Source organism: Suncus etruscus, chromosome 19 (genome assembly GCF_024139225.1).
Source record: "Suncus etruscus isolate mSunEtr1 chromosome 19, mSunEtr1.pri.cur, whole genome shotgun sequence".
Classification (NCBI taxonomy): domain Eukaryota; kingdom Metazoa; phylum Chordata; class Mammalia; order Eulipotyphla; family Soricidae; genus Suncus; species Suncus etruscus.
The window spans coordinates 25,116,035-25,132,543 of NC_064866.1; the positions used below are offsets into that span (position 1 = coordinate 25,116,035).

At 32.0% G+C, this 16,509-nt stretch overlaps 1 non-coding gene across 1 annotated transcript; it reads left to right on the plus strand.

Moving 5' to 3' along the window:
• Window positions 1-15,187: 15,187 nt before the first annotated feature.
• Window positions 15,188-15,294, plus strand: LOC125997646 (U6 spliceosomal RNA). Its single transcript, XR_007491686.1, has one exon. It is a non-coding gene; the product is annotated as a U6 spliceosomal RNA (small nuclear RNA).
• Window positions 15,295-16,509: the final 1,215 nt, after the last annotated feature.

A 16,509-nucleotide genomic window follows, 5' to 3' on the forward strand; every position in this document is an offset into this window, starting at 1 on the left:
GTAAATTCATATGAAATTGTCTATTTACTGTAGGCCACAAAGAAAGAAAGAGAGGCAGAGTGATAGAGAGACAGAGGGAGAGACAGAGAGATAAAAACGTGGAGAGTAGGGAGGAGGATCAACAGTAGGAGAAGTAGAAAAAGAAGGAGGAGGAGAAAGAGACCACCACAGTTCAGTTTTCTGACAATAAAATGTTGCCAATGTCTTCCAGTGAAAAGGCAAAAATATAAGGAAAAGTTTTGCAGAAACCTGGGACAAAACCTGGGGTCATTTTGATGTCAAGGAAAGGACACTGCTATCAATGGGAAAAGCAAAATTGATGTAGTTGAGTTTCCTTGATAAGAATATCTTTTAGCCAGGCTTTATTTGTTTCTTTCTCTAAGAATTTTTATTCCATTTCTACAAATATCAAGGAGTGTAGTATAGAATCCACTACTTTTATCTAACAATTTAAAATGATACTGAGACATCTCAGCTTATTTTGGTCTCTAGATTTATATAAACCCCTAAAGATATATTAATCAGTCTTTTTCATACTCCTTAATTTATATCACAAATGGAATAATCAACTAAATCACTTTTCTGATTTTTGTTTCTTTTCCTACATTTCTGAGGCTAGAAAAGGCAAATTCCTCACCCTATATCTAAGTCCCCTTAGATTCATAGGATTTGCAATATCTTTATCTGGCATGTATGGATAGTGTTCATAGAGTAAATCCTTTCTTCTCAATTTGAATATATACTTAAGAAAACACAGTAAAATATTAATTATTTTTATGTTATCACAAAATGTTTTCTGCTGATATTGTTTCATTTAAAATTAAGAAAGTTAATTCTATTTAAAGTGTATAGGAGTTGGTTCAAATAGCAGAAAATAATGTAAACCTACTCTTTAAGTTTTTGTTGTTAAAAAGTAAGTTTATTTTATTAAATACTTGAAAAAATTTACTTAGATTGATCAGTATTAAATAAGAAGTTAGGGGTATCTTTGCTTGGAAATTAAGGAAAAGATTAATATAAAGATGTTGTAGTCAGCGAATTGTTTCATCGTCTATAATTTAAAGCCTAATTGGCTGCTTTTAAATAGGTGCCCTTAGGTTTTAATTTTGTAAACTTGAGGCATTTGCAGTCTTAGATTTTGATTTACTTACTAAAACTGCCAAAGCATTCTAGCCACTTCAGCCCAATTGCCTTCTTGTTTAATTAATTTAACTCTATCATACTGTTTCACACTTTTTTGAGGTTCCTAGACAAATATACAATTTCCACAGAAATTCCCTATTAAAATGTCACTTATTAACTTTAAATACAAGTTGAAATATGAAAGCATTCTTCCCTAATATGTTAGTGAAAAGGCTCATTTGGGACCTCAGAGATAGTACAGTTGGTAGGATGTTTGTTTGCCTTGCAAGGAGCTAATCCAAGTTAAATCCTTGGCACCAACAAATGGTCCCCTGACCACCATTCATAGTGATCCCTGAGTGCAGACTGAGGAGTAAAATCTGAGCACTTCTAGGAGTGATACCTGAGTGCAATGCCAAGAGTAATTCTTAAGAACCACCTGGTATGCCCCCCAAAGAAAACAAAAATATATAAAAGTTTAATAAAAGAATTCTGCATAAGAACCTCAGAGATCATACAGTGGGTAAGGCACATGTATTGTACATAGCCAATATATATTCAGTCCTCCATACTACATATGGGCCCTGAACACTGCCATGACTTCTCCCTGCTAGCATAGATGGGATGGGAGTAAGACCTGAGAACTGTTCAGTGCAGATCAAAAATAATGAAACAAAATTTTCTTATCATAGAAGTGTTAATTAATATTAGATAAATAGGCCAATAGAAATATATATGTGTATATTTATACAAACATGCATACACACTATGTAACTTAAATATTTATCTGATATTTTGATTCAAATAAGGTTACACATTTTTAATGACCAAATTATAGGGGCCTTGAGTTACAGAGCAAAGAATTGAAAATCTCAATAAGTTCTTCACAAACATAAAAGGAAAACATCACACTACACTAACTTCCAGCACTTTGTACTTCAGAAACCTTTAGTTTCTTTATATAACATTTTTCAGGTGATCTGGTTTCATGTCAATAACAAGTTTATGTATTAGTATAATACTATTAGAGACGGGTAGATGGTCAGATCATGGCAAAGAGAGAAATTGTTACCCATAATCAAAGTGGCCTTTCTTGAGTTTGAATTTTTTTTACCTCAGAAACCAAGCTACTTTGTACTCCAGGTTATTAAATAATAGTTAACCTGGAATTGAAAGAATTGCCATGAACTACTCACTGATATCAACTTGCCTAAATACATTCTTTGGTATGACTTTTCTTTCTTCCTTTGCAATTAGTTTTCACTTACAGGTCTTTGGGTGCGTTGGAGGCATTTAAATTTCAATAATTACGAGATTCTCTACCCTATGTAAAATTTCCGACTATTTTTTTAATTTTATTGAAACCATTGTGATTTACAAAGTCTTTTATAGTTGGGTTTCAGACGTACAATGAATCAGGACTAATCCCATCACCAGGGTCCAACTCCTTCCACCAATGTTCCCAAGGTATTTCAAACCACCCTCAAACCCCACTTTAACAGACCCATTTTAAGTTTACAATGTAGAAGTTTGGATCTCTTTATTCCATTGCTGTTGTCTTTGGCTTGGATATTTAGTTCTGTCCTTTTATAACACTACCAATGCAACTAAGGCTACTTATATCCTTGCCAGCAGAGTTTGTTTCCATCATTTTTGATATGAGCCATTCTCACTGGTGTATGATGATATCTCAGTGTTTAGATTTGGACTTCCCTAATGATACGTGATGATGAACATTTTTTCATGTGTCTGTTGGCCATCTGCTGGTCTTCCTCACAGAAGTATCTGTTAATTTCCTCTTCCCATATTTGATGGGATTTTTGGGTTTTGTGGAATGAACTTTTGTGAGTACTTTGTTTATCCTAGATATCAAACTTTTATCTGATGTGTTAAATACAAAAGCGTTCTCCCATCCAGTTAGCTGTCTTCTAATTTTAGCCATGTTTCTTTTTCCATACAGAAAATTTTTAGTTTGAAGTAGTCCCATTTATTCAGGTTTGATGCTATAGCTCTTGTTTGACCTTCTATTATCGAAGACTTCTTTGAATGACTCTTATCTGGGCAAAATGAACTTTTATCTGAATGACAAAGTCCTGGAGTTTTCTGCCTATGCTTTTCCCAAACTTTAAGAATTCAGGTCTAATCTCAAGGTCTTTAATTAATTTTGAATTGATTTTTGTGTAAGGTGTGAAGTATGGATAAATCTTTAATTTATTACACATAATAATCCAATATTCCAACACCATTTTTGAAGATAGCGTCTTTATTATATTTCGTTATTTCCATTTTTGAAGATAGTGTCTTTATACCATTTCAACTTTCTGGCTTCTCTGTTAAATATTAATTGACCATATACTTGGGGGGTTGTTACTTGATATTCTCTTCTGATCCCTCAGTCTGAAAGTCTATCATTGTTCCAATACCATGCTGTTTTCATCACTATGTTTTGGTAGTAGAGCTTCAAATTAGGTAGTAACATGCCTCCCAGTTTCTTGTTTTTCAATATAGATTTGGCTATTTTAAGTATTTTATGGTTCCAAAAAACCTTTATATTTGATTGTTCTAAGTCATTAAAGAAAGTTGGCTGAAGTTTAATAGGAATTGCATTAAAGTATTTTGCGAAAGAGTCATTTTGATGATATTGATTCTTCCAATCCATCACCATGGAATGTTCTTCCATTTCCTTAGGTCTTTGTCAATTACTTTCTTTTTTTTTTTAATGATTTATATTTATTTTATTTTTTCTTTTATTTAAACACCTTGATTACATACATGATTGTGTTTGGGTTTCAGTCATGTAAAGAACACCACCCATCACCAGTGCAACATTCCCATCACCAATGTCCCAAGTCTCCCTCCTCCCCACCCCACCCCCGCCTGTACTCTAAACAGGCTCTCCATTTCCCTCATACATTCTCATTATTAGGACAGTTCAAAATGTAGTTATTTCTCTAACTAAACTCATCACTCTTTGTGGTGAGATTCCTGAGGTGAGCTGGAACTTCCAGCTCTTTTCTCCTTTGTGTCTGAAAATTATTATTGCAAGAATGTCTTTCATTTTTCTTAAAACCCATAGATGAGTGAGACAATTCTGCGTTTTTCTCTCTCTCTCTGACTTATTTCACTTAGCATAATAGATTCCGTGTACATCCATGTATAGGAAAATTTCATGACTTCATCTCTCCTGACAGCTGCATTGTCAATTACTTTCTGAAGCGATTTGAAGTTTCTGTGGTATAGGTTCCTCACCTCTTTTGTTAGGTTGATTTCTACATGCTTTATAGTTTTGTGCACTATTTAAATGGCATAGACTCTTTGATCTCTTTCTCCAATGAGTCACTATTTGTATAAAGAAAAGTAACTGTCTTTTATGTATTAGCATTGTAGCAGGACACTTTGCTGTATTAGTGTATTATTTCTAGGAGCTTTTTTTTAGACTCTATAGGGTTTTCTATGTATATCATCTTGACTTCTACAGAGATAGTTTGAGTTCATCTTTTCCAATTTGAATTCTTTTTATTTTGTTTTCTTGTCTTGTTATTTGCTATTGCTATATTGAATAAGAGTGGAGATAGTAGAAATTTTGCCTAGTGTCTGACCTTAGTGTAAGGCCTTTTAATTTATTTCATTATGAATAATGTTGGCTGTGGGATATTTATAGATAGCTGTTACTATCTTAAGGAAGGTTCCATTTATATCTATTTTGCTGAGGGTTTTCATATTGAAAGGGTGTTGGATTTTGTCAAATGCTTTCTCTGCAGCAATTGATATGATCAGGTGTTTTCTATCCTTTTAACTGTGGTGTATGATTTTGATTGAGTTGCACATAACAAAACATTCTTGAATCACTAGGATGAAACCCACTTGGTCATGATGAATAATATTTTTGATGTGTTGTTGGATTTGGTTTGCTAAGATTTTGTTAAGGATTTTTGAATTTATGTTCATCAGTGAGATTGGTTTTCTTTCTTGGTAGTATCTGTCAGCTTTGGGAATGAGGATGAAGTTAGCTTCACAGAATTTATTTAGGAGGATTCCATTCTCTTCAATATTTTGGAAGATTCTAAGGATCAATCGTAATAACTCTTATCCGAATGCTTGATAAAATCACCTGTAAACCGAGGGCCAGCGAGGTTGCGCTAGAGGTAAGTGTCTGCCTTGCACGGTTCGATCCCTTGGCATCCCATATGGTCCCCTCAAGTCAGAGACAATTTCTGAGCACTTAGCCAGGAATAAGCCTTGAGCATCAAACGGGTGTGGCCCGAAAAATTAAAAAAAAATCACCTGTAAAACTCTCTGGTCCTGCACTTTTATTTTGTGTGAGTTGTTTTATTATTGTTTAAATATTCTTACTTGTAATTTGCCTGTTTATTCCTCTTTATTCTGTATTGAAAAATTATTAGAAATCTATTTCTTCTACATTCTCTAGTTTAACTAAGTATAGTTGTTCATAATTAGCTCGCATGTCTCCTATTTTGGGGGGTCTATTGTAATCTTTCTCCTTTCATTTTTACTCCAATTTATTTGAGTGTTTTACCTTTTTTTTTTTCCATTGATGCTTATCCTGTTTATTTAAAAAAAAAAAAACCACAGAGACCAGCACACATCACACCAAAAAAGTAAAGAATAAAAAAGAGATAGACAGGATATACTCATTTTTTCTTTAAAAACAATAGTTTATTATTAATAATAATTTTTAAAAATATTGGTCCAAAGCAAAGCTTTTAATTCAAGTTTACAAATCAAAGTATTATTGGAGGAAAATCTAGAAAATTGTATATATGTCAATTTTTTTCAAACATCATTAAAAAAAGATGTTTTGACTTTCATTTTTGGAGCATGGTTATCATGTTTCATATATGTTTGGTATTGGGATTACACCTGGACAACACTCTGGGATTATTCCTGACTCTGCATTCCAAAATCTCTTCTGGTAGTCTCAGGGGGCCATACAGAATGCCAGGGATTGAATTTGTGTTGGCTATATGCATGACAAATGCTCTACCTCCTGTGCTATCACTGCATTCCCATCATGTAGTGTTTAAAAGTTCTTGATTTTCCACACTTTAAATTGAGCATACAGTAAATAAGCAAATATGCTTTCATAATACTACAAAATATTTCGGTTGATAAGAATAAAGAAAAATACAAAAAATGAGATAATTGTCTTTCTCCCAATTTTTACAGCAAACCACTAAATAAAATACAAGATTTTACTATAAAATAATGAAAAGCAAAATTCTTAAATATAATTCAACACACTTTCGTGTTGAAGTAAGTGAAAAAAAGTAAGTAAACATCATTTTGAACAGGAGATAAGTTTGGGACTTTGGTGATGGTTTGTAGGGTTGGAATAATGCTTGCATAAAACTGTCATTAGCAGTATTTTAAATCGCAGAATCTCAAAAGAGATAAATATTTTAAATAAATTTTAAAAGTGGAGTGTTTTAACATAATACCAAAGTCATTATGTTAAAACATTTACAATTGTAAAATAGTACTCATTTTACAATATGAGTAAAAATTTCCAAGTCATTTGATTTCAAATAGTTTCTATAAAATCATAAAATGTACTCATTAATTTTAATAATGAATTATATTGACATATGCTTTTATATATCAATGAAGGAAAATTAACATCAATACATTTATAGAGTCTAAATATAGTTTTCTTGCTTTCTCAGTAAGCTAATTATTTTTAGGAAATATTCAGGAATTTTATTTTTAAGCACATTTTAATTGACTCAACCTGAGATGCATTTATAAAGTCATTTATGATTGAGATTTAGTCATGCTATGTCCAACACGACCTATTTTCCATCTCCTGCCTTTCCCCCACCTGCCTCTATAACAGATATTTTTGTTCTTTTTTATTCTTGTTTTGTGCTTGACTTTTGTTCTTGTTAGTCTTCATCATCATCATCATCATCTTAACCTTTTCCTTCATTGCCATTATTGTCCTCGCCATCATCGCCTTCTTGTCATTGTCTCCTCCTCTTCCTCCTCCTCTTTCTCTTTCTCCTCCTCCTCTTCTTCATCCTCCCCTCCCCCCAGTCTCTTCTCTTTCTTTCATTATTTTAGATACTGGTTTGATCGGAATGATTATTTCCAACTACATTGCTAGAGTGGTCTCCTCTGCCCTAACTCTACTCCCCTCTTTGCGACAAACTTCTTACTATGAACCAGCCTCCTGGACCTTTTCTCTATTTCTCTTGAGTATTAATACCATACTATCTGTTTTTTTTAATATCACACATATTTTCTTGCAGTAGCTGCTTTTTTTTCTGTTCTTCTCTTAAGGGTGGTTTTCAGTCTATGAAGTTCCTGAGTTGTTTAATTCATGAAGCTGAATGGCATTTTGTCTGGGTAAAGTTATCTTGGTGCATTATAAATTTCCTTTAGGTTTTCTGTTTGTTTGTTTTTACTGAATCCCACTACAGTCTTCAGGTCTTAAGAGTTGTTTATGATAAATCTGTTGTAATTCTTAAAAATATTTTATTACACTTAATTTTCTTTATTAATCTTGCTGTTTTCAGTATTATTTATGTTCTTCGTTGTTGTGACTTGGATGTGCTTTAGTGTTTTGTTTTTTTTTTTGTTTTTTGGTTCTCTTTTATTTGGTACTATTCAGGAGTCCATAATGTAAGTGCAGGCACTCTCAGAATTTCTCAGCAATGATGTCATTGACTGTTGCTCCTTCATAGGGGTTTTTACATTCAGAATCTTTGGGATCCCAATGATTCATGGCATTTCTGTTAAATATGTTGTCATCTGTTTATTTATTTTGAATAGTTTTTTAATCTTCTGATATTATTTGGAGGCTTTATCCACTTTATCACACTGATTTAATCTTCAGCAGCTGCTAACTCTGCTGGTGATGCTTTCCAATGAAGTTTTTATTTTGCTTACCAAGTTTTTCAGTTAGGGTCTTTTCTGTTTGCAGTTTACTAATTTCTGGTTTTCCTTCTGTCCTTCTATTTAAGTCCTTCTGTGTTTTTAATTTTTTTTTTGACAGACCTTAAATTGTTTTTCTTGAGTGTGTTTAACATCCTAAGCATTTCCATTTTGAACTCCATTTTAGAGATTTTATTTTTTTTGGGGGGGTGGCATACACACCTAGTATGACGCTCAGGGGTTACTCCTTGCTATCACTCCTGGGTTGGCCTTACTGCTTATGCATGGCTCCTAGAGATATTTTTTTACTTGGGAGATTAATACTGATTGAGTTTGTAGAATTGCCATCTTCACTCATCATACATGGTAGGCTTTTGCACTGTTTTACCATGGTTCTTTTTGTAGTCTTGAGGTGCTTCTTTCCTATGTCACTGTCAGTCTTACACAGTGCCAGCAAGTTCTCAGAGTAGTTTATGTAGGTGAGAGATTATCCTATGACCTTAAAAACTGCTTTATGGGGGACAGAGAGATAGCATGGAGGTAAGCCGTTTGCCTTTCATGCAGGAGGTCATCGGTTCGAATCCCGGCATCCCATATGGTACCCAGTGCCTGCCAGGAGCAATTTCTGAGCCTGGAGCAAGGAATAAGCCCTGAGCACTGCCGGGTGTGACCCAAAAACCACAAAAAAACAAACAAACAAAAAAAAACCTGCTTTATAGTACTGAGGGCATGCCCCTGTGAGTGGCATCATCTAGTTATTAGAGCAGAGTTTTTTCTCCAGTAACACAATTATTCTTTTACTTTTCTTCACTTAGAAACTCTTTTATAGCCCATAAAGTATTAATAACTCATGGTTTGATTTTAAAATAAACTAAATGTATTAAAGAAGTGAAAATATCAATCCTTCCTCAGACTTTATTTACAGACACATTTATAAGCAACTATTTATACATAGTATGCTAAATATTTATGTGTAAATATAAAAGCAAGAATGCATACAGTTATAGGGCTATTGACAAGTAAAACATTCTGTGCACATTATAGTTTGTGGAATATATTTTGCTTGGATGAGTTGAGACAGATTGTATAATAAAATGAACATGGCAAAGTGGGTTTTAAGTCAGGAAACAGAACAGTAAAGCAATTTCCTGTGTTATTTAAATGCTTTCAAAGAAAAATGTCATTACATAGTTGAGTTACACTGGCGTATAATTACATGAGCATCACAAATAACAATGTCTTACTAAGAAAAACAGAAGTTGTTATAGAAAAATTATTTTCCACCATGAATCTTCATTATAAGCTCAGGTAAATAATACAAGGGATTCTCCTGTGCAAAATAAATTCTAGTCAATAAATCTTTATTATGATTCTAAATGTTTTATTCCAATTATATTGAATTTTTTAATTTAAGTAATAATATCTAATAAATATAAAATTAAAATAATTATCTAGAGTTAAATTCAGGTACATATTGAATTATACTCAGTGAAATAGTTCCACAAACTAGAGATGGTTTTTATTTTCATAGTTATATTTGAGTTAAAATTAAATTTGATTTTAAGAAGTTCAATACATATTTTATAGTTATATATGGTTTAGATTATAAAATTAGGAGTGACTATTATTGGTTTTGTGAGAAGCTCTACAAAATCATAATTTTGTTTTGAAGAAAAGATGAGCAATGAAGGAAATTCTTAAAAGTGTCAAGACTTTTCAGGTAGAGAAAGGACATATGAACTTATCATTTAGCAGAGTTTGGAAAAATGAAAAGTAAATATAAAGAGTGAATAAAGAAAAATATCCAGAATATAAATGAATTTTAAATATTATAGTCTTGATGATATAACTACAATTGTATTTAAATTTCTAATATTGATATACACATATAAAGCTACTGAAAACCACCACCAAAGCTCCATGCTACTGAATGTGAGGTAATATTTGCACACGATATATCAGCTACAAAACTAATATCCAAGATAAAGCACACAACAGCAAAAATTCAATAATTCTATAAAAAATGGGAACGGAAATGAACAGACAGTTTTCTAAAAAAGACTTAAGGTTTCTAGCAGGCATATGAAAAATTGTGCATTGTCATTTATCACCAGGGAGATGAAAATAAAAACAACAATGAGATATTATACCAATGATAATGCATACCTCAAAGAGCCTGGAGATAGCCATTGTTGGCAGGGATGGGTCATCAATAGAACTTATTCACTTTTGGTAGGAACATCATCTTGTTTAGCATTTATGAAAAACATGATGGCAATGACTTAGAAAATTAGTAACAGAATTCATATTACTCGTGATCTACTTCTTGGCATCTATACCCAAAACACAAAACCATTACATTAAAACTATACATGTAATCAATATTTTTGCAGACTTAATAGAATTACAAGGGTATAGATCAACTAATATATCTAATATCTAGTATATACAGTGAGACATGAATGATTAAAGAAGTTGTGCACATATATACACATATATAACATATATATACTATATGGTAATATAAAATAATGCATTGCAAAATAATTATGATATAATAATTCATAACAATGTAATGTATAATAATATAAATAATATATAATATAATAATTTATAATAATAAATAATTTAAATAATTAAATTTCAGAAAAGTTTCAGGACATAAAATCGGTTTTAAAACTCAATTACATATAGGGGCTAGAGCAATAGCACTGCAGTAGGGCGTTTGCCTTGTGCGTGTCTGCTCAGGCTAGACCTGGGTTCAATCCCCAGCTTCCCATATGGTCCCCTGATCCAGAAGCGATGTCTTTTTTTTGTGTTTTGTTTTGCTTTGTTTTGTTTTGTTTTTGGGGCCACACCCGTTGACACTCAGGGGTTACTCCTGACTATGTGCTCAGAAATTGCTCCTGGCTTGGGAAACCATATGCTGGGGGATCGATCTACAGTCCATCCTAGGCTAGCCCTTGCAAGGCAAATACCTTACTTCTAGCGCTACCGCTCTGGACCCTCCAGAAGTGATTTCTGAGTGCATAGCCAGGACTAATCCCTGAGTGTCAGTTGGTGTGACCCGCCAAAAAACCCACCATAATTACATATATACATTATCAGTGGAATTACAATTTTAATATCTGCTTTATTACAAAACCAATTATTGCAACTTAAATTAGTATAAAAGTAACAAGATATATGTAAGACTACCAAATAAAAACTATAAAACATTCCTGAGAGATATTAATAAGTATTTATTTAAATGGTGATATATTTATAGGTTGAAAGATTCAAATAAAAATATCCCTTGTCGTGTCCTATATCTCGTCAAAGCAATTTTGATCTTAATTAATGATTGTATTTAGAAATGGGTAATCAAATCTATTTGGGTTTTATGAATGCATATTATAATTTAGGATAAAAGTTACTTTGTGGTTAGTGATCATATTAGGAAACAAGGCAGTTATAAGATACTGTTAATATTATGACTGAATCTCTGTCACATACATTTATTTGCTTTGTGAAATTTTATCATCTAGGAATGAAAAAATAGTATATGGGACAGGACACTTGTCTTGCATGAGACCTTCCTTGTATTGATCCCTTGCACCCTATATGGTCCCCAGAGCCTAGTACTGATACCTGGTTGCAGAGCTAGGAGTCGCTCATGCTATGAAATCACTGCTCTGAGCTCAATCATTCCTGGTGTGCTTAGGGGACCATATATAATGACAGAGATCATTAGAAAACAAGGTCAAGAAAGTATTCTTAGAAGAATAATACACTTAACTGTGGTGTAAAATACAACTATCAATAACTTTGTAAGACAGGACACATAAGAATGTGATAGAAATAAAATGATAATATATATATAGATAAATGTGCATATTTTCAGGATCAATGATGAATTGTTTGTTTTTAGACTATATTAGACTGCTCGCAGCTTACTTCTGTCTCTCATTTGTAATTCTTTAATAGATAGCAGGTAACTTAAAGAGGAAAGAACTTCAACTTCACTGTATATATTTGTGTATATGGTCATAGACATCTAGATATATTGGGCAACAACTATGTCATACAAATATGCCTTAAAATAAAAATTATGTTTTAACATGTTTTCATTCTGTACATAATTAAAATAATTTCTCTGTATTTGAGGAAAGGTTTAATAAGTGAGATTTAATTGATCTTCAGCTTTAAATATAATCTTACCCTTTTATATAAACAGATAGTAATAAGCAAGAATAAATGGACATTAAAAAGAGAAAAAATATGGAACAATTGTTAAATATTTAACTTCTAGAGCAAAATTGTTATAATTCATTTTAATGCCCTGCAGTAAGCACATTTGTTAACATTATTATAATGTAATGCTAGGAAACATTTTATAAATTTTATAAATTTTATAAATGTTAAATAATGATCTCAGTTAAAATTCTAGTTCACAGAACTTATGATACCGATTATGCGATGAAACAATTCTACCTAGAGTAAGAGGTATATAAAAGCCACATTTATTTACAGTCTTAAAGATTTCACTGAAATCATATGTGGAATAAAGAAAGGTAATTTTTGTTGTTTTATTTTTCCTATTTTTCTACCTTTTCTCTCAAATAGTAGTCTCTAGGAACTATGGAAGAAAATACTGATCAGCAAGTCAGCTCCAAGAGATTGTTTGGACATAGGTAAAATAATAAAATGGATACATATATTCTGATTATTTTTTCATTAGTCATAAAAGCAAATTATGTTTTCCTGAGATCAAGTTATGAAAACATCACTACCGTACACATTACAACTATTTAGCTATGCTATAAAAAATAATTTTCAAAAACAAATTATTTAGAATATTCATGCTTCATTTCATGATCTATAAAATAGGTCAACAGTAAGATTATTGATAAGATGGACTTTTATATAAAGCAGTAAGAACATCATTAAGAATTTAGTAGAGAGCCAATGTTGAGCTTTGTTGCAAATACTGCTACTTAGAGTTTAGACCCGACACCCTCAAATTTGCATAGTATTAAAAATTCTATAATAGTTATTAGTCATATTTCTATTTAAAAATCACTTAACTTCTGGATACCTCACTTATTCTTCAAACAGTTGTAGGGAGGACAGCCTGGAGAAGCTGGAAATTTATAAAGTAAATTTCATCATTCATTACTAAGTTCCAGGCATCATACACAGGTACATACAATGTACATACAATTTTGAGTCTACTGAAATGTCTAAGGCAGGGGTCTCAAACTCACAGCCTGCGGGCCGTTGGTGGCCCTCCGTACAATATTTTGTGGCCCACGGCCGGACTTCAAATATCGCAGTATTCGCAATTATTGGCTTACCGAATAATCGCAATAAAAATCGCATTAGTAAGAAAAAAAATCGCATTAAACATTTGCATACCCCGAGCAGTTTCGTTCGGGGTATGCAAATGTTTAATGCGATTTTTTGCGATTTTTTTTCCTTACTAATGCGATTTTTTATTGCGAATATTCGGTAAATTGAGTTTGAGACCCCTGATCTAAGGTATGGCACCTAAAAGTTCTTTACCTATCAGTACTGCCTATTGATTCTTTTTTCTATCTTTTAAAAATTAATTACTTTATTTTGGTTTGTAGACTGCATCTTATGATGCTCAGGTTTTTGCTCCTAGTTCTTCACTCAGGAATCACTCTTGATGATACTTGAGTGAACCATAAGATATTTTTATATCTTATTTAAATATATGAACGTTAAAGTTAGTAATACAAAAGAGATGCCGGGTCTTCCTGAGCTCAACATTAAATTTTTTTGGTGCTAAAAGAATCGATATAATATTTACCCTTTAAGCAAGTTGGTAATCAAATTGATAAAGCTTCTGGGAGTTTTGAGGAATCATTAAAGAGAGTAAAATAAAGAACCTGGATTTCAGATTTCCTCTCTCACAAGAAACATGATAGACAGAATCTTCAGGGAGTACCAGCACGTATGATACACTCAGAATTTTTTGACACACGCATTACTATATTTCAACTTTTATAAAAAATAACTACTGGACTTGGGACACAGTACCTATGCAGTAACTATTTGGTGAGTGGGTGAGTGAGTGAATGATGAATGCATGGCTTCTTACAAGTAACAAATTAGTGACGAGTCTTGTGTTCCCATTTTCCTTGTCTGAAGGGTCATAAATTTTAGTGGTTTCCAGATGTCTTTAGGGCTTCTCCTTTATTTTGGTGATTTATATCACACAACAACAAATTAATTATCAGTGGAATATGTTTAATTAAAGTTCTATCTTAATGTTACTTCGACATACAAATATTTTTCATTGTTGTTTTCCCTGTGCTTCAACTTATTGATCATATTGGTTGCCATTTCTTTTTATGGAAACAAAAATCAAATAACAATTTTTAGGCATCATGAGTTTTTGATCATAAAGATAATTTTATACATGAATGAAATAATTAGGTTACTAAATATTTAACAGGCATTTTAAGCAATATTTAAAGAGACTTACTGATCCTAGAAAATTTTATGGCTTCTCAAAACAAACTTTTTAAAATTTATGTAGAAAATAACAATCAAAAATCACCTTGAGGGCCCGGAGAGATAGCACAGTGGTGTTTGCCTTGCAAGCAGCCAATCCAGGACCTAAGTTGGTTGGTTCGAATCCCGGTGTCCCATATGGTCCCCTGTGCCTGTCAGGAGCTATTTCTGAGCAGACAGCCAGGAGTAACCCCTGAGCACTGCCGGGTGTGGCCCAAAAACCGAAAAAAAAAAAAATCACCTTGAAATCATATTCTATATTAAGAATTGAATTGGAATACAGAAATAAGCAAAACAAGTTAAGTTCATGACCTATATAGAACATAATCTGTATTATGAAATACCACCCCATTTTCTTATTGTTTGTACTTCAATTCTGTTATTTCAACTTCAGAATTCTTTATTTTATACTTTTGAAGATAATTTTTAATTGGTAGTGGTTGTATTCTAAACAAATCCTGGGTAATAACACCTCTAAAAGTATTTCCCCAAAAGAAGTAGTCTCTATTTCCAGAAATTATATATCAATTTTTAAGCATTAGACCTAAATTTATATTGAAAATGATCATTTTAATTCATAATTTTCCAAAATATTTCTCATATTAAAAGCATTTTTAAATCAGAAAAAAAAAAGTATTTCCCCAAATCTGTGCTTGCTTCGGCAGCACATATACTAAAATTGGAACGATACAGAGAAGATTAGCATGGCCCCTGAGCAAGGATGACATGCAAATTCATGAAGCGTCCCATATTTTTAAATGTAGATAAAAAAAAGTATTTCCCAAAATCTATAAAATCATTTTTATTTAATAATAGGTGAACAAAAAACTGAAAATTAAGAAATACTTTATTAAAAGTTTTTTAAAAATAATTTAGTGAAGAGTAACTTGTTATACTTAAAATAAATTTATGCTCTATTTTATAAAAGTTAAATAGTGAATTGTGAATCCTTTAATCAAACATGTATTCAATAACTTATCAAATACATATGCTAACTCCATTTCAAAATCAAAAAATGCAAATATTTTACGTGTTTTTATCTTGATGGGGATGTACTCCCAATGGTTCTCCAGACTAATTCTTGTTTCTATACCCAGGAATTACTCCTGAAAGGTCTGGTGAGGCTATCTGAGATACTAAATGAGGGTTGAATACTGAATAATGAATAGGTTTGCAAGGCATGCAACCAACCTGCTGTATTATATTTCCATCCCCTTAAATGTTCCTTTGAATTCACATAATATTACTCTACTTGTTTCAAAATACAAAATTGACTTTTTCAATAAATCAAAAGCATGCAATCATTTTTACCATATTTTTGTTGTGTGTCTGGGTAAATGTTCTTTTAGAAGGTAAATATTCCTTTAAACATTCCTTTAGAATGCTCATAACATGTATGGAAAACAAAACTTACAAGTGAGATGTTTTATGTAATAAGTTTTATTATTACATAAAGGTGTTTTAGTAAATAACAGAAACTATGTTTTAAATTAAGACAGAATCTCTTCTTATTTTTACAATATTCATATTTTGGGCACAAAATAATAGAACTGTGGGTGTACTTCATAATAACTGACAAATGAAACAATAGATTGAGAAATCTAGTGATGTGACTTCTGCAAGTAGGACATCCAGAAATGTTATTGTTGTACTGAGTGTCCAAATGCAAAGCTCTGAAAATAAATAACAATGGTATATGCCTCATCAAGTGGAAAACAAAATACAGATAAAAGCAGTTAAACTTGAAGAAACTATACCTTCAAATATTTTATTCATTTTCTATTTGGTTTCTTTATTTTTTTTCTTTTTTGTTTGTTCGTGGTTTTTGTTTTTTGTTTGTTGTTTGTTTCTTTTTTGTTTTTTTTTTTTGGTTTTTTTTTTTTTTTTGGTTTTGCGGCCACACCTGGTGACACTCAGGAGTTCCTCCTGGCTATGAGCTCAGAAATCAATCGCTCCAGATTTGGGGGATAT